This window comes from Procambarus clarkii, chromosome 72 (genome assembly GCF_040958095.1).
Source record: "Procambarus clarkii isolate CNS0578487 chromosome 72, FALCON_Pclarkii_2.0, whole genome shotgun sequence".
Taxonomy (NCBI): Eukaryota; Metazoa; Arthropoda; class Malacostraca; order Decapoda; family Cambaridae; genus Procambarus; species Procambarus clarkii.
This window is the reverse complement of record NC_091221.1, coordinates 12,557,532-12,580,916: the sequence shown is the minus strand read 5'-3', so window position 1 is coordinate 12,580,916 and position 23,385 is coordinate 12,557,532. Positions and strand designations below refer to the sequence as shown.

At 44.3% G+C, this 23,385-nt stretch overlaps 1 protein-coding gene across 11 annotated transcripts in view; it reads right to left on the bottom strand.

The window, feature by feature from the left end:
• LOC123773626 (guanine nucleotide exchange factor DBS) overlaps positions 1-23,385 on the bottom strand; it is a 544,948-nt gene that overhangs the window by 59,445 nt on the left and 462,118 nt on the right. The gene's annotated exons all lie outside the window — the stretch shown is intronic.

Genomic DNA, 23,385 nt, shown 5'->3' with positions numbered 1-23,385 from the left:
TATCAACATCAGAGGCCCGAGACTGTTCAACACGCTTCCACTACACATAAGGGGCATAACTGGCCCCCCCCCCTCACAGTGTTCAAGAGAGAACTGGATAAGCACCTCCAAAGGATACCTGATCAACCAGGCTGTGACTCATACGTCAGGCTGCGAGCAGCCGCGTCCAACAGCCTGGTTGATCAGTCCAGCAAGCAGGAGGCCTGGTCGACGACCGGGCCGCGGGGACGCTAAGCCCCTGAAGCACCTCAAGGTAACCTCAAGGTAGGCATGAGAGTGAGTGTGTTAAGAACTGCCTGAGATTGAGAGATACGCCTGAAAACTTGAAAATTAAGCGAAAGTATACTTCAAGAACAAATTAGCCAAGTTCTTGCAAGAAGTACCGGACCAACCAGGCTGTAGTGGATATGCGAGCCTGCGAGCAGCTCCAAGCAACAGCCAGCCTGTTGGACCAAGTTACCACAAGTCGACCTTGACCACAATGATAGGCTCGAGGCGGTAGAACAACTCCAGAGACCCTCTACGGGTAAAGCTCCAAATAAACGCGTATACCATAAACATTTTAGTCTAGTTATACACTATAATTCCCATAAACCAACACCTCTCTTTGGGGAGCCGAGCGGACAGTACGCGGGACTTGTGATCCTGTGGTCCTGGGTTCGATCCCAGGCGCCGGCGAGAAACAATGGGCAGAGTTTCTTTCACCCTATGCCCCTGTTACCTAGCAGTAAAATAGATACCCGAGTGTTAGTCAGCTGTCACGGGCTGCTTCCTGGGGGTGGAGGCCTGGTCGAGGACCGGGCCGCGGGGACACTAAAAGCCCCGAAATCATCTCAAGATAACCTCAAGATAACCCCGCAAGGTGAGGAGTGAGTCCCATGTTTACATTCCACTCTCCTAAGCATTACCCATCACCTCACAAGTGCATCATCAATATTGACCTTTTTCTTCTAAATATAACATTGCTTACACTTCAATTTAAGAATAACAAATTGACATTGTTTACAAAAAATGTTTTATCACGAGAGACCTATTTTGTCCATTAGTCATTCTTGACAACAACTGTTTAGGTGCCTGTGGAGGGTTTCCAAGAGTGGTATAAGTTTCAGGAGGTTTGCAAGCTCCGTACGGTACGCTGAAATGTTGCAATAATGGTTTAGGTTACCGTGACGGATTTCAATACTATTGTGGTGGGATTATAAAGGATAGCATTATTGTGGGCGATTGCAAATAGTTGCAAATTCAATCTCTACTTAACCTTAAACCCATCCCCTACAAAGATCCACGAAATGCAAATATCTAAAAATTATATTATATTGTGACGATAATCTCTTTCAAGAGAGATTGAGCCTGCTCTTCCCTCCAAAGTACGTCACTACAACAGATAATATAGAAGATATATCCAGCAAGTATCTCCAAAACGTTTTACCAAGAGAGCAAAACGTATCCAGCACACCGGCACACCTGCTCGCCCCCGCCACCGTAACCGGCAAACTGCTTGTCCATCGCCTGCCTGTCGCTGATTGGCTGGTGTCCCGTCGCACCTGCCTTCCACCCTCCGCCACTAGTTGATGTCTGGGCTGCAGCGGCCCAGAGTCGTCAGAATATTCCAGTGCTCCTTGCAGGTGACATCTCTCATTGGTAGACTAAGCCTTGGCTTACGTGTACTAAGGGAGGTGGCAGCTCGAAGCCAATATTCCGGCATCATCATTTATTATTTACTTTGCTATAACTCACTTGTCTTAACGTAACTTTTCATTTGCCAGTGATTATTCTTATTATTTTGTTTGTTGACTTGTCTTTTATATTTTATGCTCAATTTTATTCATGTCTTGTTTTCTAACGTAATTAAAATTTCATTGTTAAATTTACTTGTGTTTTGTGTGTCTTCCCATTACCTTACCACAGACGAAAGTTCCAGCTTTTCTCTTTTTCTTCTTTAATGTGACGAGGCCCTGCCCCTAGCTTTTGAAACAGCCGAACACCAACGCTTTACCGTCACAATATATATATATAACTGCAGGCAAGGAGGAAGAACTAAGGTAGTAGAAGCCCCCAATTGGCAGTTGGGACATCGTTACAATGCAACATTGTAGGTAATATATAGAAACGAGATAATGAGAAACTTTAATTTTGTAGGAATCCTTGAAAAAAAATGGCGTTAAAATTAATACCTTATGGAACGCCTACAGCGTTATTATATACAAAAATCATTGACGTAGGTCTAATATAAACATGACAATATTAAGGTAGAATGAATATGAAACTATTAAAATCCAAAGTTGTATAAAAATTCCTTCAACGTTTTTTTTAACAGAATATATCTGAAAAATAGCACAATGAACCGAAATGGAGAAGCCTAATGCTGACTGTAGGACCATTAGGCTTATCCCTCGCTCGCCAGAGGGACAAAATGGACACCATTAGCTTCAAATCTTTACAAAATACAGCTCACTACTGACTGACAGATACAAGTTGATAAATACAAAATAAGAAAATGGTAAAATAGAAATTAACATGATTATTCGAATTGTCACGAAAAATACTGATTTTAAATCATTAAGGCAATTAAATGTTAAACTAGATGAGCATATCAGACCGTGGACAGTTAACGTGTAATCTTTTTAAAGTTTTGACAACGGCATCTACCTGGCTTTGTAGGTACCTGGGTGTTAGTCAGCTGTCACGGGCTGCTTCCTGGGGATGGAGGCCTGGTCGAGGACCGGGCCGCGGGGACACTAAAGCCCCGAAATCATCTCAAGGCCTAAACTGAATACTCACACCCTCACACTAGTTTCAAAGCGTTATATGACAGAGTGCTGGGAAGACGGGACACCACGAGCGTAGCTCTCATCCTGTAACTACACTTAGGTAATTACACTTTGGGGATTGTATTACACATCACTTAATCTAGACAACATTTATACAGCAGCCAACACTACGAATACAAAAATTCATCCAGTTTTATTTTATTTTAATAAGCTTCCAGTGCTATGTGTACCATGCGATATGAAATTATTCATATTCAAATATTTCACTCGTAAATGTTTGTATATTTATAATTGTTAGTTTACACATTTACAGTCAATTATTTACATAGGAGAAAGTCATAACAAAATGATATATAATTAAATACTATATACTCCAGTTTGAGAACTAAAAGCTACAGTTATCGATGATTCAAAAATCATCACAGTTGTCAAATCAGAAACTAATGTAAAAATATATTTAATTTAATTCTTGTGTCGACAATTCTAGTTTAGTTAAAAGCCTCGCTAAATACCTCGTAATAACAGATGTAATAAAATCTAGAACATGATATTTATATTTGACTATACTGTTGTTCCATATTTTTTCACAGTAGGGAGTCCAGAAACATGCCCCTCCTCACCTGGTACCCAAAATGCCCTGTTCCTCTCCACCTGGTACCCAAAATGCCCTGTTCCTCTCCACCTGGTACCCAAAATGCCCTGTTCCTCTCCACCTGGTACCCAAAATGCCCTGTTCCTCTCCACCTGGTACCCAAAATGCCCTGTTCCTCTCCACCTGGTACCCAAAATGCCCTGTTCCTCTCCACCTGGTACCCAAAATGCTCTGTTCCTCTCCACCTGGTACCCAAAATGCTCTGTTCCTCTCCACCTGGTACCCAAAATGCTCTGTTCCTCTCCACCTGGTACCCAAAATGCCCTGTTCCTCTCCACCTGGTACCCAAAATGCCCTGTTCCTCTCCACCTGGTACCAAAAATGCCCTGTTCCTCTTCACCTGGTACCCAAAATGCCCTGTTCCTCTCCACCTGGTACCCAAAATGCCCTGTCCATCTCCACCTGGTACCCAAAAACACATGACCCCTCCCTCTCTACTGTGTTCAAGCAGCTTGACCAGGGTAAGCGAGGAATGATTTATCAAATAACACAATCTGCGTGTATCTCTCTAATCACGGCGGCTGTGTTTACATTTAATAAACAGTTTACAAGATTCTAAACTTCACAAAGCTAAAGTTAGTTTACTTGTAAACCTCTTGGTGCCTCGGATCTCCCAAACTGTTTCATAAATGTAAGCAAAGCCGCCATGATCAAGGTTTACCAACCAGGGCCGGCTATTTTATTTTTCCCCCTCTGCTAAGATTCTGGAGGAGGCGAAGTATTAGGCTGATATTAGGCTAATATCTGGCTGATATTAGGCTAATATCTGGCTGATATTAGGCTAATATCTGGCTGATATTAGGCTAATATCTGGCTGATATTAGGCTAATATCTGGCTGATATTAGGCTAATATCTGGCTGATATTAGGCTAATATCTGGCTGATATTAGGCTAATATCTGGCTGATATTAGGCTAATATCTGGCTGATATTAGGCTAATATCTGGCTGATATTAGGCTAATATCTGGCTGATATTAGGCTAATATCTGACTGATATTAGGGCATCGTAACCAGGTAATCCACGAGTTAACAACCTTACATAATGAGTTGGGAGAGTGACGATATTAGGATTGAGTAGTCTAACGTGGAGCCTAAGCCATGTCACGTGATACCTCCCTCCCCCCACCCCACCAGAACTGGTTCACGCAATCTTGCCAACCTCCTTATTACACCTATCGTCCCATTCACCTAGGTTCTAGGAGACTCGAACCATGTACCCCATGTGTGTGAAGGCGAAGCTCTATCGACCGGCCGGACGGTTACTTCCCCTGCTCCTGTGCCAGGGAAGTCCCCTTAAGGGTTCACCATAGCCCGTGCTACATGCAACTTTTTGTTCCCAGTAGCTGGATCTTAAACAACGAGGAGCTCTTGGAATGGGAGACGAGAGAGTGGGAAGCCCACGTGACTAGATATTCTACACCTGACTATGAGCTCCAATATCTTCCAGCTGTAACGTAGCATCTTCTGCTGTTTCCGCTACCACTAAGTTATTGTAATTTGGCGCGCTGTATTGATGGTGTACCTCTGAATTATTAGAGGTATTGCATACAGCGATATTTATAAAGGAACACTGAATCATTCGGCTTTGAAGTCCCTTATGAGGCTACTGGAACGGGTTTAATAGCTTTGTCCGAAACGCTATGCGTATTAGTGGTTTTAGGTATTATATGTACTAGCTCTATCTACTATATGTTTATCTCTCAGAATGTTTGGTAATATGTTTATTGTTTGTGATGTGTATCTATGTATGTATTAACACGATGTACTGAACGGGGTGAGAATAGCTTGAGGTACCTCATCCATTTGTGTGTATTTTACCTCAATAAACTTATTTCAAATTCAATTTCAATTTATAAATCCAACGTTATGTTTCTAACTCTTCAGCTATGTATGTACTTTTACTTGAAGTACTTTTACCTGAAAACAAATTTGAATTTGAATAACAACCGCTACTTGTAACTTCATATCAGTTGTGTATATTTACACATCGTTCTTAACTAAAACGAATAAATAAATACAATATATAATTTCATCAACACAGCTTCTGGAGGCGGCTGTACTGGCTTGCTTAACACACACTTGTTAAATATGTGTTTATCTCGAGTGCTTTAGGCGTTTTAAGGTAAAATTGTCGAGAACTATCCCCCGGAGTCTCTGATGTTTCCGTTTGCTATTTACTCTAGCATCTCGGCCACAATTATCCAGAGTGTTCTGTGCGCTTAGACTAACATTTGTATACTCTTGGTCGATATTCTCAGTATGTTTGGCGGGGTTTTTAATACATTTTCTGGTAGTATTTGGCAGCTTTGTCTCAACTGACTTTTTTTCCCGCCAATGCGCGCGGACATTCTGGTGCTTCGGATGGTATTTCCAGTAATCTCTCACTCTTGTCTTGACTAAATCCTTCCCTCAAGTTATTTAAAGACTTATTGTACCCCGTTTTGGACTAGTATTCAGGCGTTGGATAGATTTAACTATGGCGCACTGGTTTATACCTAGCAGTCTAGATGCAAGAGGGTATTCATCCTTAGTCTATACACACACGCTTCACCACCCCCCAAACCTGCCACACCCGTTGCCCTCCCCCACATACCTCCCTCAACACACCTCTCAACATAGCCAAACATGTTCTTCCAGGTACGTGGGCGTGAGTGGAAGATTACAGAGGGAGCTAGGACGGGATTTCAGGGTTGGGGCGTACTAGGAGGGCGAAGCTGGTTATGGATGGGGGTGCTGATTAGAGTTGGAAAGGGTGGTAGTTGTGGGAGTAGTGGTGGTTTGGGTTATGGGAGCCATAACCGTATACCCATGCACTCTGCATCAGCTTCACATTCCAGGAATTCCAGTCATCATCAGTTGCAAAAACCACTTTCACAAACATTAAACATTTTCTTTGAAGACGGGGAATCATTAGACAGTATCTAACACTAAATACTGGTGTTATCCCGACATACTTATAACAACTGAGATAGCACCACTCCATAGAGATAACACATACGATAAAAACAATTATAGACCTATCTGGCCGGGGAAGGATTTACTGGGCGTCAATCCTTAACTCTGTTTACCCAACAGTCAAATGGGTACCCGGATGTTGAACAACTTGGTGGGGTCACATTCCAGGGAACATAGGATTAAGAACTTGCCAGAAACGCTATGCGTACTAATGGCTGTACAAGAATGTAACAACTCTTGTATATAAATAATTCAAACATACACAAGGATACAAACTCGAGTCCTTCCCTTCGGGGCAATATATAAACATTTAAATATACATTACTCTAACAGCACAACAACAGCCGAGGTCGATTACATTAAATATATAAGTTTTAAAAGTCAATACGTAGTCATTCCTCAGATACATTACATCTAAACAACAATCTTTTTAGTTTGCTTCACTCAAGCTACATAATCCAATAACAAAATGGAATTTGAACTCTTATGATCATACATAAATCCTTTCTCTAGCTCTCGCACACAATTACAAGTAGTTGTTAGTTGGCTCCTCTGCTCAATTTCAGTATCAATCATACTTTGTTTTAGGTTCAAAGAGGTTTTAAAAGTTTCAGCATAACATGGCGTTCTCTTCATATGTGTCTGATACCTGGAGACGGGAAGACAGATCAGCTAAACTATTGTGTGCCTCTACCAGGGTTAAGATAAGCAATTAAAGCTATTTGTTTTGTTGACCAGACCACACACTAGAAGGTGAAGGGACGACGACGTTTCGGTCCGTCCTGGACTATTCTCAAGTCGATTGTGTCGACTTGACATTCTGTCCTGGACCATTCACAATCGACTTGAGAATGGTCCAGGACGGACCGAAACGTCGTCGTCGTCCCTTCACCTTCTAGTGTGTGGTCTGGTCAACTTACTTTAGCCACGTTATTGTGACTCATCGCCTGCAAAACTATTTCTTCACCCAGAGAACTAAAAGATATCTCTGGCCGTGAGACCCCCCGCTATCATCAGCTATCATGCTCCAACACTTGCACATTCCGGCTTGCAACACAGACACCCAAACTGGTCATTTGACAATGAAGTTAATTACAACTAAGTTGCAAAACACCTCACGATTTCAGTCTTGCCACACCGCTACCCCCCCCCCCCACACACACTTGGGCATAAAGTTAAGCTTAAAATGTGAAGTGGTCCATGGCCCCCTCCCCCGTACCCCCCCCCCACCCCATCACCTTCACTACACCCCATCCCCTCTCTCCCACCCTTCCCATCGTCCCTGTCCACTCCAGTCCACCCCTCCCAGACGCACCTGGATTCCAGCCAATCATGCACTGATGAAACCACAGCCCCCCCCCCTCTCCCCCCTCTTGCCCTACCCTGCCATCTCAGACACCACTGGACTCTTGTTTGCACATCTGCAACACCATATTTATAAAGAAATGTAAAGTGTCAGTACCAGGAGCGCTCACAGTGTTTGGAGAAAGTGCTTGGACACGGGAGATACCAGAAGCGCTTGAATCAGCAGATATAGCTCCACTACACCAAGTATCACACACACGCAAAGCATTGGCTAACAATTATAGACCAGAGGCACGAACATCGCCTAAGTTTTGTACAAGTGATTACGAGTCAGATCACCAGTTATATGGAGAACTGTGGGCCAAGCAACAGCCTAGTGGACCAAGCTCTCACAAGTCAAGCCTGGCCTCGGGCCGGGATTTGGGAGTTGAAAAACTCCCAGAACCCCATCAAGCAGGTATCAACTCTGGGTCAACATAGATTTAGAACAAGATGATGCCTTCCGCAGTTACTCAACCACTATGACAATCACCAAAGCATCAGAAAGATAAAAACAAATGCAGATGTGGTATACATGAAATTTTGCAATGCAATTTTGTGTGATTAGGGAGTGATATTTCATAAAATGCTCTCAATAGCAATAATGTATAAAGTATGACGATGAATACTCAATTTCCTGTCAACCAGAATGCAATGAGTGACTGTCGGTCAACCAAAATCAAGTCCAAGCCGTGAAAAGCTCTGTACCTCAGGACACAGTCCTTGTACCACTGCCTTTTCTCATTCCCATACGAGATGCAGACAAAAATACAAGCCACAGCTTCGTGTCGTCCATTGCACACGACAAATCAGCATGAAAATCACTCCTGCAGAAGTCACTGCAAAACTACAAGCTGACATTAATAAAGTATTCGATTGGGCAACGGAAAATAACATGAGGTTTCACAGTGCTCAATTCCAGGTACTTTGGAATAGAAAAATGAACTAACAATACAGGATGTAAGACACAACCACATCTCTTTATAGTAGGAAAACAACTCGTACAGAATCTGGAAATAAGGGTCTCTGACGACCTAACGTTTAGAGAACATAAAACAAATACAGCATCGGCTAAAAAAACCAAAACCTTCAAACCCAGTGGTCCCATCACAATACCCATGTTGTTCAAATCACTGCTGCTGTCCTGCCTTGAATACTGCTCAGTGCTCTATTTCCCTTTCAGAGCAGGAGGGATTTCCGTAATAGAGGGAATACAGATAACATATACGGCACACACACACACTATAAAAATCTAAACTATTGAGACCGTCTCAAAGCTCTCAAAAAAGTCCGTTCTGGAAAGGAGACAAGAGGAATTACATAATATATACGTGGAACATTCGGGAGGGCCAGATCCCAAAGTAACAACATACTGGAGTGAACGATATGGAAGGAAATGCAAAATAGAGCCAGTGAAGATCAGAGGTGCCAAAGACACAGATAACATTGGATAAACATCAGAGGTCCACAGCTGTTTAAAATATTTTCTCAGCAAGCTTAAGAAATATTACCGGAACCAAAGTGACTTCTTGGAACAAAAATATACAATACCCTGCAAGATATGCCTGACCAAGCGGGATATCGAGGATGGAAGGAAGAAAGGTAGGTAGGTGTGTGTGTGTAATTACCTAAGTGTAGTTACAGGATGAGAGTTACGCTCGTGGTGTTCCGTCTTCCCAGCACTTTGTCATATAACACTTTGAAACTACTGACGGTCTTGGCCTCCACCACCTTCTCACCTAACTTGTTCCAACCGTCTACCACTCTGTTTGCGAAAGTGAATTTTCTTACATTTCTTTGGCATCTGTGTTTAGCTAGTTTAAATCTATGACCTCTTGTTCTTAAAGTTCCAGGTCTCAGGTGTGGGGGGGGGGGGGGGCCTACAGGCTGCTCCAACAACCAGAGGGAACTACTCAAGAAATCACCACCATCCGGAATCTATTAACCAGCCCAGGGAAAGCAACAAAGCCTTCTCAGGCAGGTATAGCAATGTCACCCCGGCGCGCAGGCGTCATCTGTTCGAACAAATAACCTTGAGAGTCAGCCCATTCCGCTACCTCAGATGCCACCATACTGGGGGTGAAGCAGGAGGTGCCATTGGGGGATTAATTGAACTGCAGGAAGAAAAACTCAACGTATAAAACGCACGCACACACGCACACACACACACACACACACACACACACACACACACACACACACACACACAGGGACCAATCATCTTTCTAATTTACGTAAATGATATGTTTACAGGAGTGGAATCATACATGTCGATGTTTGCAGATGACGCAAAATTAATGAGAAGAGTTGTGACAGACGAGGATTGTAGGATCCTCCAAGAGGACTTAAACAGGCTGCAGAGATGGTCAGAGAAATGGCTACTGGAGTTTAACACCAGTAAATGTAAAGTTATGGAAATGGGATCAGGTGACAGGAGACCAAAGGGACAGTACACAATGAAGGGGAACAGCCTACCTGTAACGATTCGAGAAAGAGACCTGGGAGTGGATGTGACACCTAATCTAACTCCTGAGGCACATATAAATAGGATAACGACAGCAGCGTACTCTACACTGGCGAAAATTAGAACTTCATTCAGAAACCTAAATGAGGAAGCTTTTAGGGCGCTTTACACTGCCTACGTGAGACCCGTCTTAGAGTATGCCGCGCCATCATGGAGCCCCCACCTGAAGAAACACATAAAGAAACTGGAGAAGGTTCAGAGGTTTGCGACGAGGCTTGTCCCAGAGCTACGAGGGATGGGATATGAAGAGCGGCTGAAGGAACTGAACCTTACGACACTAGAGAAAAGAAGGGAGAGAGGAGATATAATAGGGACATATAAAATACTCAGGGGAATTGACAAAGTGGAAATAGATCAAATGTTCACACGTAATAATAACAGAACGAGGGGACATGGGTGGAAACTGGAAACTCAGATGAGTCACAGAGATGTTAGGAAGTTTTCTTTTAGCGTGAGAGTAGTAGAAAAATGGAATGCACTTGGGGAACAGGTTGTGGAAGCAAATACTATTCATACTTTTAAAACTAGGTATGATAGGGAAATGGGACAGGAGTCATTGCTGTAAACAACCGATAGCTAGAAAGGCGGGATCCAAGAGTCAATGCTCGATCCTGCAAGCACATATAGGTGAGTACATATAGGTGAGTACACACACACACACACACACACACACACACACACACACACACACACACACACACACACACACACACACACACACACACACACACACACACATATACTTGAAGAAATCAAATCAAATCCTGTAGAGTGAGAGGGATTACGCGTGCCCTGACGTTGGTAATTCGAGCAGAACATTTCCCCGTGGCTGGTGGTAGTGGTGGTGGTGGTGGTGGTGGTGGTGGTGGGCTGGTAGAAGAGCCATCGCTCCACCTCACCTATTGAGAGCCAGCCGGCCGGAATAACCCCACTACAGACCTAACCAAACAGTGGCCCCCACGTAGCTCGGCTGTTGATAGGCAAGTTGCTTAGCTAAAGGAATTGTGGAGTTCGATTCCTGAACCCATTATGTGCCTCTGTAGCCCTCTACTGCCCACAGGATAGGTATGGGGTGCATAATAAACTACTGTTGATAGGTGTAAGCACACGAGCTCTGTAGGTCACCACACCTGCACACACACCTGTAGGCATGCCTGACCCCCCCCCCCCCCACACACACACACAATAGGCTCAGGAACCTGTACACTTATTGATTGACGGTTGAGAGGCGGGACCAAAGAGCAAGAGCTCAACCCCCGCAAGCACAACTAGGTGAGTACACACACACACACACACACACACACACACACACACACACACACACACACACACACACACACACACACACACACACACACACGTAATAGGGATTTCCGTAATTGGTTGGGTTAGGTTCCGATTTTTAAGCTTAAAAACCAAAAGAGGGAGAGAGAGCAGAATGTTTACAAGAGGACCTTGTAAACAACTCCAGGAATGACCAAACAAATGGTTGTTGTAAGTAGTAATCTTCTGTTTATAGGGACGCGAGATAACCTGCATTTTATCAACACCTTTTAAGGATCATCGGACGGTAACCCTGCACCCTATACTCATTTTCCGAGTGCACTCCACACTCACCCTTAAGTGCAAGCCCTTAAAAAACAAATTACAAAGGGACACAAAAGGTCTTAATCAGTCATCAAATCATCACTCTATTCATCGCCAGCATCATAGTCATCGGTATGGCATGCTAACAGCCAAACTGGTCGAGCAGAAGGCCGCTACTAACTAGGGCTTGGTCGAGGCAGGTTTGGACCTGCCATTACTTTTTCCAAGACAACTTTCAAAAAACTTTCCCGCTCGGCAGTGACAGGACCAGCTGCTTGTGCAGTGAAAGTTCTGGACCGAAGCAGTGACTCCGAACACAAAAATAAAAGACAAAACTTTTGGTAATGGTGTAAATAGAGGAAAAAACTATATACAATATAATAGAATCTACCATTTCTCTACCTATCTAACTCTACCCCTCTCTCACCCCCCTCCCCCTCTCTGTGTGTGCCCGACACACAGGTGTCCGACACACAGGTGCCCGACACACAGGTGCCCGACACACAAGTGCCCGACACACAGGTGCCCGACACACAGGTGCCCGACAGACCAACTACAAAGCCGCAGAAATCCCTTATGGCAAGAACTGTACACATTAATGTCAAAGTTCGGCTCAAAAATATCAAATCCCAATTTCACATTCATTTCTTTTCAAAGACGTAGTTCATTTAATTTTCACGGCCCTATAAGCTGCTTTAATAGGCCTTAAATAGCATTTACCACGCCGCTGATTACTAGGTACAGGGGGACTTGTTATCCAGATTAAAGGCGGTTTCAAGAAACGTGTAATCCATTGAGAAAATCCACTGGGGCTGTGTAGGCGATACGAACCCTTGACCAAAGCATTGGCAACCACCTACTCGCCTCATAGCCACAGTGGATTGCCTCATTGATAGAAAATCATACGAATGTGATTGTGTAGTTCAATGCTTCAGTATATATCCAACGCTATTCAGTATTATATACCGGCAACCAGCCTGTCTAAACGGCTAAATACTAGGGCCAGATTCACGAAGCAGTTACGCAATCACTTACGAACGTGTACATCTTTCCTCAATCTTTGACGGCTTTGGTTACATTTATTAAACAGTTTACAAGCATGAAAACTTCCCATTCAACTGTTGTTATTGTTATAAACAGCCTCCTGGTGCTTCGGAGCTCATTAACTGTTTAATAATTGTAAACAAAGCCGCCAAAGATTGAGAAAAGATGTACAGGTTCGTAAGTGTTTGCGTAAATGCTTTCGTGAATCTAGCCCTAGGTCTCCAGATTACCTGGATGTTCTCTGGAGTTGTTCTACTCCCCATGCCCGGCCTGCAGCCCTCTGTTTCCCCAACTTCCAAAAGCTGGTTATTAGTTTCAGACTCTCTGTCAACCGTACCTGCTATCCTGACCCGAGCCATTGACACCACGTCAAAGTTCGGGAGGGGATGAGGTGGTGGTAAGGGGTTCTCGATACCTGGTAAGAGGTATCAATGATACCTAGACTCACATGAGACTGAGGATAATCACACGAGACTCAGATGAGTCACTCATCATGCGTTCTGGGGTTTAGATGGACTAAATGGAACTCAAATGAACCCAAAGCTCAGAACTGGATGTCACACGAACCCAAAATGCCGCTCAAATTGACCCAGAGAAACCCAATGCGTAGATTGTGAAATTTAGACCGAGGCCCAAACATGAAAACCCAAAAGAACCCAATGGAGATTAAATGAACCTAACGATAGATTCAGCTCTAATAAAAACATCTAAATGAATCTGAACTTAATCTGAAATGGACTCTGATGTATTGAAACTGCATATATGTAGCCAAAAAGTGTAAGGCATTTTGACCAGACCACACACTAGAAGGTGAAGGGACGACGACGTTTCGGTCCGTCCTGGACCATTCTCAAGTCGATTGTGAGAATGGTCCAGTCCACAATCGACTTGAGAATGGTCCAGGACGGACCGAAACATCGTCGTCCCTTCACCTTCTAGTGTGTGGTCTGGTCAACATACTTCAGCCACGTTATTGTGACTCCTCGCCTGCAGTGTAATGCATTGTTGAAGTGTCAGCTAACTATATCCACAATGTCAGGAACAAATACACCACAGAACTCTCTTTATAAACGCACCAGATGCAAGCCACTAGACCTCTCTGCCCGCAGACGCAGAAGGCCACTGGAGTTTTTCCATCCTTCTCTCTCATCCATCGCTAACTCAAAACTTGGTAAAGTAAGACATATCCTCGAGCAGTTCGTGGCCCCGAGGCAGGACCTCGACTGGGCACCCCACATCACCTTAATGGGAAACTTGTGTACGTTTGTAATTTATCTTTCGTGGAGAGAGAATGGGTCCACTAGGTGGAGTACCCTTGTACTGTGTGTGTCATCTGTGAAGCTACTCGTTCACCTGGTGAAACATCTACATATCCTCATCTGGAGTATAATATTCCGAGCCACATACTAAGACACATTTACCGGATATAAACGTATAAACAATATAGGAGAAGCCACGTTGGCTCATATGAGGCGGCTCCTATATATATATCCACCCAAACTCATCCTTAAACACGTCTAACCCACGCTTGAAACAATCCCCACCTCATGTGGTATCCGGTATGTTTCAGACCTCAGATATCTCAGACTGACAAGCCATAGATACCCTCACAGATCGACAAACCAGTAATCTTGGCCCATTTCTGCTCCTTTGAGTCTTAATCTAGGAATTTCCCTTCACGCGTAGCTTCAAAAAGACAGGTTTGTTTAACAAAGTATTTAACATGAAACAGTGTTGAATTATGAAATTATTTAGGCCTAGTGTACAAACAAAATGGCGCGTATTAGAGTATGTCATCTTCGGTTTTCACATTACGTGACCAATCACAGGCAAGGGATAGGTCACGTGACCTCTCACTGACCCCAGAAGACGCCCACTGACCTTCAGTCAGTCATTCACTGACCTGAAGAACCACACTATCTCCAACACTCACCTGTAAATGAAGAAAACCTTTGTCAGTACATTTAATAATGTTATATTTATCAAACATTATATATATAGAACATTCGAGATTATAGGTATACTTGGGATAGGCCTAATCCAGTGTCCTAAGTTTGGGAACAAGTGTCCTAGATCAATGATTAGAATTCCTGCGAGATACAAAGTACAACAGTTATTATTTCACTTGATGCTGGGCGAACAGAAGCATCAGGTGTAAAGAAACGGGACAAAACGTCTTATTCTACAAAGGAGTCGAACCCATAGACCAGTCAGTCTCTTGTAAACCCATTGAATTACGGGGTAAAGTAAAGTAATAGTGCACAATATCATTAACGAAACATTTCTACAACTTTGACTATTAACATGAAAACCTTTGAAGACATTCATGCATCGTCCCTTGGTTTTAGAGTTTGAAATTACTCTTAGATCAATTTCAAAGTTAGCCATGCAAATACTATGCTAGCTGATATCTAGCCTAGTGTGAAAGTTAGCCATGCAAATACTATGCTAGCTGATATCTAGCCTAGTGTGAAAGTTAGCCATGCAAATACTATGCTAGCTGATATCTAGCCTAGTGTGAAAGTTAGCCATGCAAATACTATGCTAGCTGATATCTAGCCTAGTGTGAAAGTTAGCCATGCAAATACTATGCTAGCTGGTATCTAGCCTAGTGTGAAAGTTAGCCATGCAAATACTATGCTAGCTGATATCTAGCCTAGTGTGAAAGTTAGCCATGCAAATACTATGCTAGCTGATATCTAGCCTAGTGTGAAAGTTAGCCATGCAAATACTATGCTAGCTGATATCTAGCCTAGTGTGAAAGTTAGCCATGCAAATACTATGCTAGCTGATATCTAGCCTAGTGTGAAAGTTAGCCATGCAAATACTATGCTAGCTGATATCTAGCCTAGTGTGAAAGTTAGCCATGCAAATACTATGCTAGCTGATATCTAGCCTAGTGTGAAAGTTAGCCATGCAAATACTATGCTAGCTGATATCTAGCCTAGTGTGAAAGTTAGCCATGCAAATACTATGCTAGCTGATATCTAGCCTAGTGTGAAAGTTAGCCATGCAAATACTATGCTAGCTGATATCTAGCCTAGTGTGAAAGTTAGCCATGCAAATACTATGCTAGCTGATATCTAGCCTAGTGTGAAAGTTAGCCATGCAAATACTATGCTAGCTGATATCTAGCCTAGTGTGAACTTTAACGAAGCTTAACCATTCGGTTGTTAGATTGTGTAAATTTGCTAAGGTGATTATATCTAACGCCCACTACCTAATGTCTGGGATGCTCCCGGACGCAGGTTCGAATCCTCGTCACAGCCCTTGTGGATTTGTTCATTATATCTAACGCCATTTGCCACTATTACGGGCTATTCATGCCCATACCACCTCTTGGGTGGCTTAATCTTCATCAATCAATCATTTGCCATTAATATTAAATACTATTAAAGTATTCATGTGCTCGTCGAGTCAGACGCTTTCAATTGCCTTGTAAAACTTATGTATATGTAACTTATATTGTATTTTCTTAAATAAAGATAAAAAAATATTAAAAAATGGGACACCCCCATCCATTTCGAAGCCGATTTCCAAAATGGCCCATTTCTCTTAACACCAGCATTGTTAATGTATATTATGCACATAGTTCTGAAAACAGAACTGTGGGCAACGCTTCCAGTTCTCCCAAGGTAGAATTTCAGGCATGCATGCTAGGCTACGTAATGGTAGGCCTATGCAATAGGCTATGCTGTACAAATGTATAAACTTTAACGCTATCCTCTAACCGATTTTCCCCTTCACCTCTCCGCGTCCTGGCTAGCCATGCATGTGTATGTTCTATCCTCATACCCCTCCCCTGTCCCCTGTCCCCCTCATTGAACACTGTCCCTTCGAACCATCGCAACTACCCACCATTAATCGGGTCCATTTATCTACCAGCCGACTCTCTATCAACCTACATCTCCAACCTGCAAGTAACGACCCAATTAACCATCCAAAATGACCACCCCCTACCGCTATGAACTCCCAACCTAGCGTATTAACGCTGACATTGACGCTGTCTTAACCATATTGACGCAGTCGTAATCATATTGACGCAGATATTGACGCAGTCGTAACCATATTGACGCAGTCGTAACCATATTGACGCAAATATTGACGCTACTTGACCGGGAACCCCCCCCCCCCAGGCAAGCACAAGCTTACTACTTATTCACCAATGTCAGCCGAGTCTAAAACCAATGTACACTTCTAACGTCATCGTTACTCTTGTTTTAAACCCACCTAACCTATCGAAAATTGATAAATGAAAATTGAAAACCACAATTTTCATGCCGGTAGGGGTTTTTAGTGCCTACTGCAGCCTCAAGAGGGAAGTAGAGGAAGCTGGCGACCTCCTCTCTTGGGAGCTGCTCAAGAGGGGGAGCAGATGGCTCTTATAGGATCCTCTGGTCTGATCAAATTTGGGGGGGGGGAAAGGAGGGAATTGAGGAATTGATCGAGGTGAATGGTGAGGCTAAGAGGGGGAGATTATTAGGGTGGTGGTATGGAAAAAGAGGGAATAGCTCCGGACTATTTCTATTTTTCGTTTGTGACGATAATCTCTTTCAAGAGAGATTGAGCCTGCTCTTCCCTTCAAAGTACGTAACAACAACAGATAATATAGAAGATATATCCAGCAAGTATCTCCAAAACGTTTTGCCCAGAGAGCAAAACGTATCCAGCACACCGGCACACCTGCTCGCCACCGCCACCGTAAACCGGCAAACTGCTTGTCCATTGCCTGCCTGTCGCTGATTGGCTGGTGTCCCGTCGCACCTGCCCTCCACCCTCCGCCACAAGTTGATGTCTGGGCTGCAGTGGCCCAGAGTCGTCAGAATATCCCAGTGCTCCTTGCAGTTGACATCTCTCGTTGGTAGACTAAGCCTTGGCTTTCGTGTACTAAGGGAGGTGGCAGCTCAAAGCCAATATTCCAGCATTATTATTATTTATTTTGCTATAACTCACTTGTCTTAACGTAACTTTTCATTTGCCAGTGATTATTCTTATTATTTTGTTTGTTGACTTGCCTTGTATATTTTATGTTTAACTTTATTTATGTCTTGCTTTTCTAACGTAATTCAAATTTCATTGTTAAATTTACTTGTGTTTTGTGTGTCTTCCCATTACCTTACCACAGACGAAAGTTCCAGCTTTTTCTCTTTTTTTTTTCTTTAATGTGACGAGGCCCAGCCCCTAGCTTTTGAAACAGCCGAACACCAATGCTTTACCGTCACACGTTTATTTTAGGTAAGGAAAAGGTGTGGTGTCCGTTTCAGGAAAACTCAGTCTTGATCAAAAGTGGGTCTTTCATAGACGAGATTATATATGGAGCTTGAAATTGAAATAAGTTTGAGGTAAAATACACGGGATGAGGCAGCTCAAGCTATTCTCACCCCGTTCAGTACATCGTGTTAATACATACATAGACACACATCACAAGCAATAAACATATTACCGAACATTCTGAGAGATAAACATATACATTTCCTCCTTTACACAAGCTTAAAAAGGCTTGAGTTGGCCCCGATAGCCTATGAGTGAGTGGGTAGCCTAGCCAAGAGCGGGGAATGTAGGGTGGGATTGTGAGGAAGTACCCACCTAGTAGGGAGTGAGTGCTAGGGTAGGAGGGGGTGATTTTGTGGGTGCCATTGTTAGGATGTTCTGTCGAGTGGCGCAGGGAAATGTGGGTTAATAGTTAATGGAGTTAAGGATGTAAATGTGAGGCAAGGATGGGGGTGTGGGGAGGATAGCGTGAGTGGGGGGATGGATGGTGGTGGTGGAGACGTTATCATTATGACAACATTGTGCTATCTTCATTTTTTTTTGGTAGTAATGCGTTAAACTTGACAAAACCTATTTCGTGATAACGCACTAATTACAACCATTCTAACCTTTAGTTTTTGTGATAATGATCAGGTATCAGTAAAATTATGATTCGTCAGTAAGGAACAGTATTAACGATTGGGTCAGCACGGCAGGGATTGGGGGTCAGTAAAGGAGGGAGATTGGATCGAGAACCAGAGGGGCAGGACTTGAGGAGTGATGCAGTAGAGGAGATGAGGAGGAGGATGTTGTCGTATGAGGAAGCGAGATCAAATGTCATGCAGTGCAATGGAGGAGGAGGAGGGTGACAGGGGGACATGCAATCTGAGGAAAGTGAGAGAGTGAGGCGAGGACACAAACCGCGCAGTTACGAATGCAATCTCACTCCTCGTTTAATGTACCTGGTTGATGGGGTTCTGGGAGTTGTTCTACTCCCCAAGCTCAGGCCGGGCGAGTACAAGAACTCCCTGAACCCCATCAACCGGGTGGATTAAACGAAGAGGCTGAGGGAGTAGAATCATTATGTCACTACGCAGCTATTCTACCTTGCCCTATCGGGAGCTTAGAGGATGTCGACTATTGAAGTGGGGGGAGGGAGAGGGAGGGTGTAAGTGGGTGGGCCATACTCAGTCATGCAGAACACCGCCATATGAACACCCGCGCACACATGTGCACATGTATATACATACACGAACGCAAGAGCGCAACTGCGCTCATTTGCGCACTTACGCACGCTGAAAACCAGCGTACCATACATGCATGGTTATCTTGAGATGATTTCGGGGCTTTAGTGTCCCCGCGGCCCGGTCCTCGACCAGGCCTCCACCCCCAGGAAGCAGCCCGTGACAGCTGACTAACACCCAGGTACCTATTTTACTGCTAGGTAACAGGGGCATAGGGTGAAAGAAACTCTGCCCAAAGAGGCTGGTGATCCATGGTGATGGAAGAGGCCGTACGAAAGAGATTAGAGAACATCTGGAGAGAATGGCCATTATGACTAAACTTCAGAAGTGGTTCAGGGACAACAACGTCTCCCTCACAAACATTATAGAATTCTATGAGACAGAAATCAGATAGGCGAGTCGATTCCATACTTTGAAACTCTGGAAAACCTATGATTCAGCATCCACATAAGCCTAGACTATCGAACAAGTTTAAGAAACGGGTTGGAATGACAGGGATGAGGCTAGTAGGTAGGTAGGGATGAGGCTAGTAGGTAGATAGGGAGGGAGAGGGCGACTGAACCGCCGAGCCCAGTAGCTAAAACTCAACCTGCGTGCACATATAGGTCGGCACATTCAGGCAAGTACACGCACACTCAGACCATATGCCAGACATATAAATTTATAACTAATTACCCATCCCAGCTCCCAGGCGGCTGTCATCCCACCGGTCTCACTCTTGACAGCCTGTCAGTCAACGTAATAACCAAATTCTGAACGTCATAAATCACTAATCGTCCAACAAGCCAACACAGTACTTAGTCGTACTATCCACCATGCGAACCAATCAACTATCTAGTTAATCTACCGGTCATAGGCCTATAATATACAACTTCCAACCAGACATAAAAAATATTCAACTCTTCATCTAAGTGGTTACCAAACTAAACGGTCAAACTCCCATCAAACGACCAACCAGCCAATCAACAACATGGACAGACCGGTGATCTGACTCAACATCAAACAACTATTCATCATACCCGCTTGATACCTGCTTGATGGGGTTGTGGGAGTTCTACTCCCCCCAAGTCAGGCCAGAGGCCAGACTTGACTTGTGAGAGCTTCGTCCAACAGGCTGTTGCTTGGAGCGGCCCTTAGGTTATGTCTCAAATTTCGGCTGAACTTGCCAACAATAAGTCAAACTGGAGAGAAGAGGCTGTCGAGATGAGCCGAACCCAGCAACATTTAGCCTATCTCCTGATGAACAGGTCATACAATACCTCCCATAGCCTTGCATACCAAGTAACGTATCCCCCCTTAATCAAATTATATCACATATATCAAGTGTCGAATATATGTACAAAATATGGACTGGCATACAAATAAGTCCACATTTTGTACTATATATATTTTTAAGAGGGTCCGAATAAGAATATATTGACACCAAACGTCTCCTGGGGCTAGAATAGTACGTAAGTGACTTATGATCGCATCTACTTGCCCTAGTTAGGGTATTAGGGTAGGGAGGTAGCTTAGGGTATCGTTAATTTTAAATTAATGTCCATTATTCCAACAGTAGTACCAATTAGACAAATCAACCAACCAACTGGCGAATCAACCAACCAGCTGGCGAATCAACCAACCAGCTGGCGAATCAACCAACCAGCTGGCGAATCAACCAACCCATCACATTACCCCCCCCCTTCCCCAAGCCTCGCCTTCTCACGCCAGGGAAACAATACCCGGGGTCTGTTGATCCTTTTGAAGCACAGGAAAAAAAAAATTACAGGCCAACCACGTTTCAACTGATGGCACCTTTTCACAAACAATAAAACGCAAGAGTTCAACGAACTACTATTAAACATTTTGAACACCCACCAAAAGGGTGGGGGGAGAACCGGGCCGACTTTACAGAGGTGAAAGTAACAACGTTTAGAGGATACACGTTAAAATTTGGCGCCAATGAGGCAGGTCAGCTGATTACCTCCACAGCTGTGATGTCAACAAACACATTCCCCCTCTAAACAAAAACAATTTTCCCGCGAAATAAATTTATAAACGAACGATAGCAAAAATAACTTAGAAGATTACATAAATATATTAGAGGCTAATTTTATCAAAACAAAATAGCCTAGGCAAGGCTTTGAGAGCTTTTCCTCTCCCACGACAATGTAAACAAAGGACTCGACACTCCCATAGTCTTAAGAAACAGCTTTGTGTCGACTTAAAATACTTCTGAGAAACTCGAAGCCTCCTCAATCGTAGGACTGCAAAAGCTTATTATGAAAATCCGATTAAAAAAGCAAATATATATGAAAAACTGAAAAAAATTTACCCCCCTTGACCTGAGGTTGCTGGGGTCAGGCACGACAAACAGAGGTCAATAAGTTAGTGCCACGACCTCCCACCACCACCTGGCACCTCTACACCTGTTCTGTGACCCCAAAGTGGGAATATCACTACTATTGAGAATGGTCCAGGACGGACCGAAACGTCGTCGTCCCTTGACCTTTTAGTGTGTGGTCTGGTCAATTCAACATCACTACTACTTTATAATGTGTCGTGTATCACATGTTTTCATATAACATCCTTAAAATCTATACGGTAATATCTTAAGAAAGCAATAGGCTCTTGATTTATTATAATTGCTAAATCACCCTCCAGAATATTTTTTGTTGCGTTTGCAACTCGCGAACTGATTTGTAGTTTGAAGGCAGGTAGAAGGGAAGATAGTGGAATGCGAAGCAAATGGGGTAGAGGAAATGAGAACATAAATGAAAGGAAGGTGGTAAGTCAGGAGGAATGAAAAGATACCGAGGAGAAAGTATACATGGGAAGGGGGACTGTAGAATGGCAGAGAGAGAGAGAGGACAAAGAGATGGGAAGGGGGACTGAAGAATGGCAGAGAGAGAGAGGACAAAGAGCTGTCATGGGGTTGAAGAAAGTTAGGAGGAAAGAGGTGCAGGGGTTAGGCTGCACCCACACGATGTGGGTGCAGCCTACTGAGTATATAATGATGGTACTGTCACGCACCCTAAGGGGGTTCTTCAGAGGTTTTCAGTGGTTATTACGAGGTAAATACATGGGTCTTCAAGTGGGGAGGAGGTCTAAAAAAAATGTAGAAACAAAATAATAACAATAACAAAGAATATATAATGAACGCCACATTCAGCCCGGCTCGGACGCCACATTCAGCCCGGCTCGAACGCCACATTCAGCCCGGCTCGAACGCCACATTCAGCCCGGCTCGAACGCCACATTCAGCCCGGCTCGAACGCCACATTCAGCCCGGCTCGAACGCCACATTCAGCCCGGCTCGAACGCCACATTCAGCCCGGCTCGAACGCCACATTCAGCCCGGTTCGAACGCCACATTCAGCCCGGCTTGAACGCCACATTCAGCCCGGCTCGAACGCCACATTCAGCCCGGCTCGGACGCCACATTCAGCCCGGCTCGGACGCCACATTCAGCCCGGCTCGGACGCCACATTCAGCCCGGCTCGGACGCCACATTCAGCCCGGCTTGAACGCCACATTCAGCCCGGTTCGAACGCCACATTCAGCCCGGCTTGAACGCCACATTCAGCACGCCACATTCAGCCCGGCTCGAACGCCACATTCAGCCCGGCTCGGACGCCACATTCAGCCCGGCTCGGACGCCACATTCAGCCCGGCTCGGACGCCACATTCAGCCCGGCTCGGACGCCACATTCAGCCCGGCTCGGACGCCACATTCAGCCCGGCTCGGACGCCACATTCAGCCCGGCTCGGACGCCACATTCAGCCCGGCTCGGACGCCACATTCAGCCCGGCTCGGACGCCACATTCAGCCACCCATAAGCCTCCACTGAAGATATAATACAGCACACTTAATATATAATATAGCCTAACTCCCAACCACTTGGGCTGGACGGTAGAGCGATGGTCTCGCTTCATGCAGGTCGGCGTTCAATCCCCGACTGTCCATCAAGTGGTTTGGGCACCATTCCTTTCCCTCCGTCCAATCCCAAATCTTTATCCTGACCCCTTCAAGTG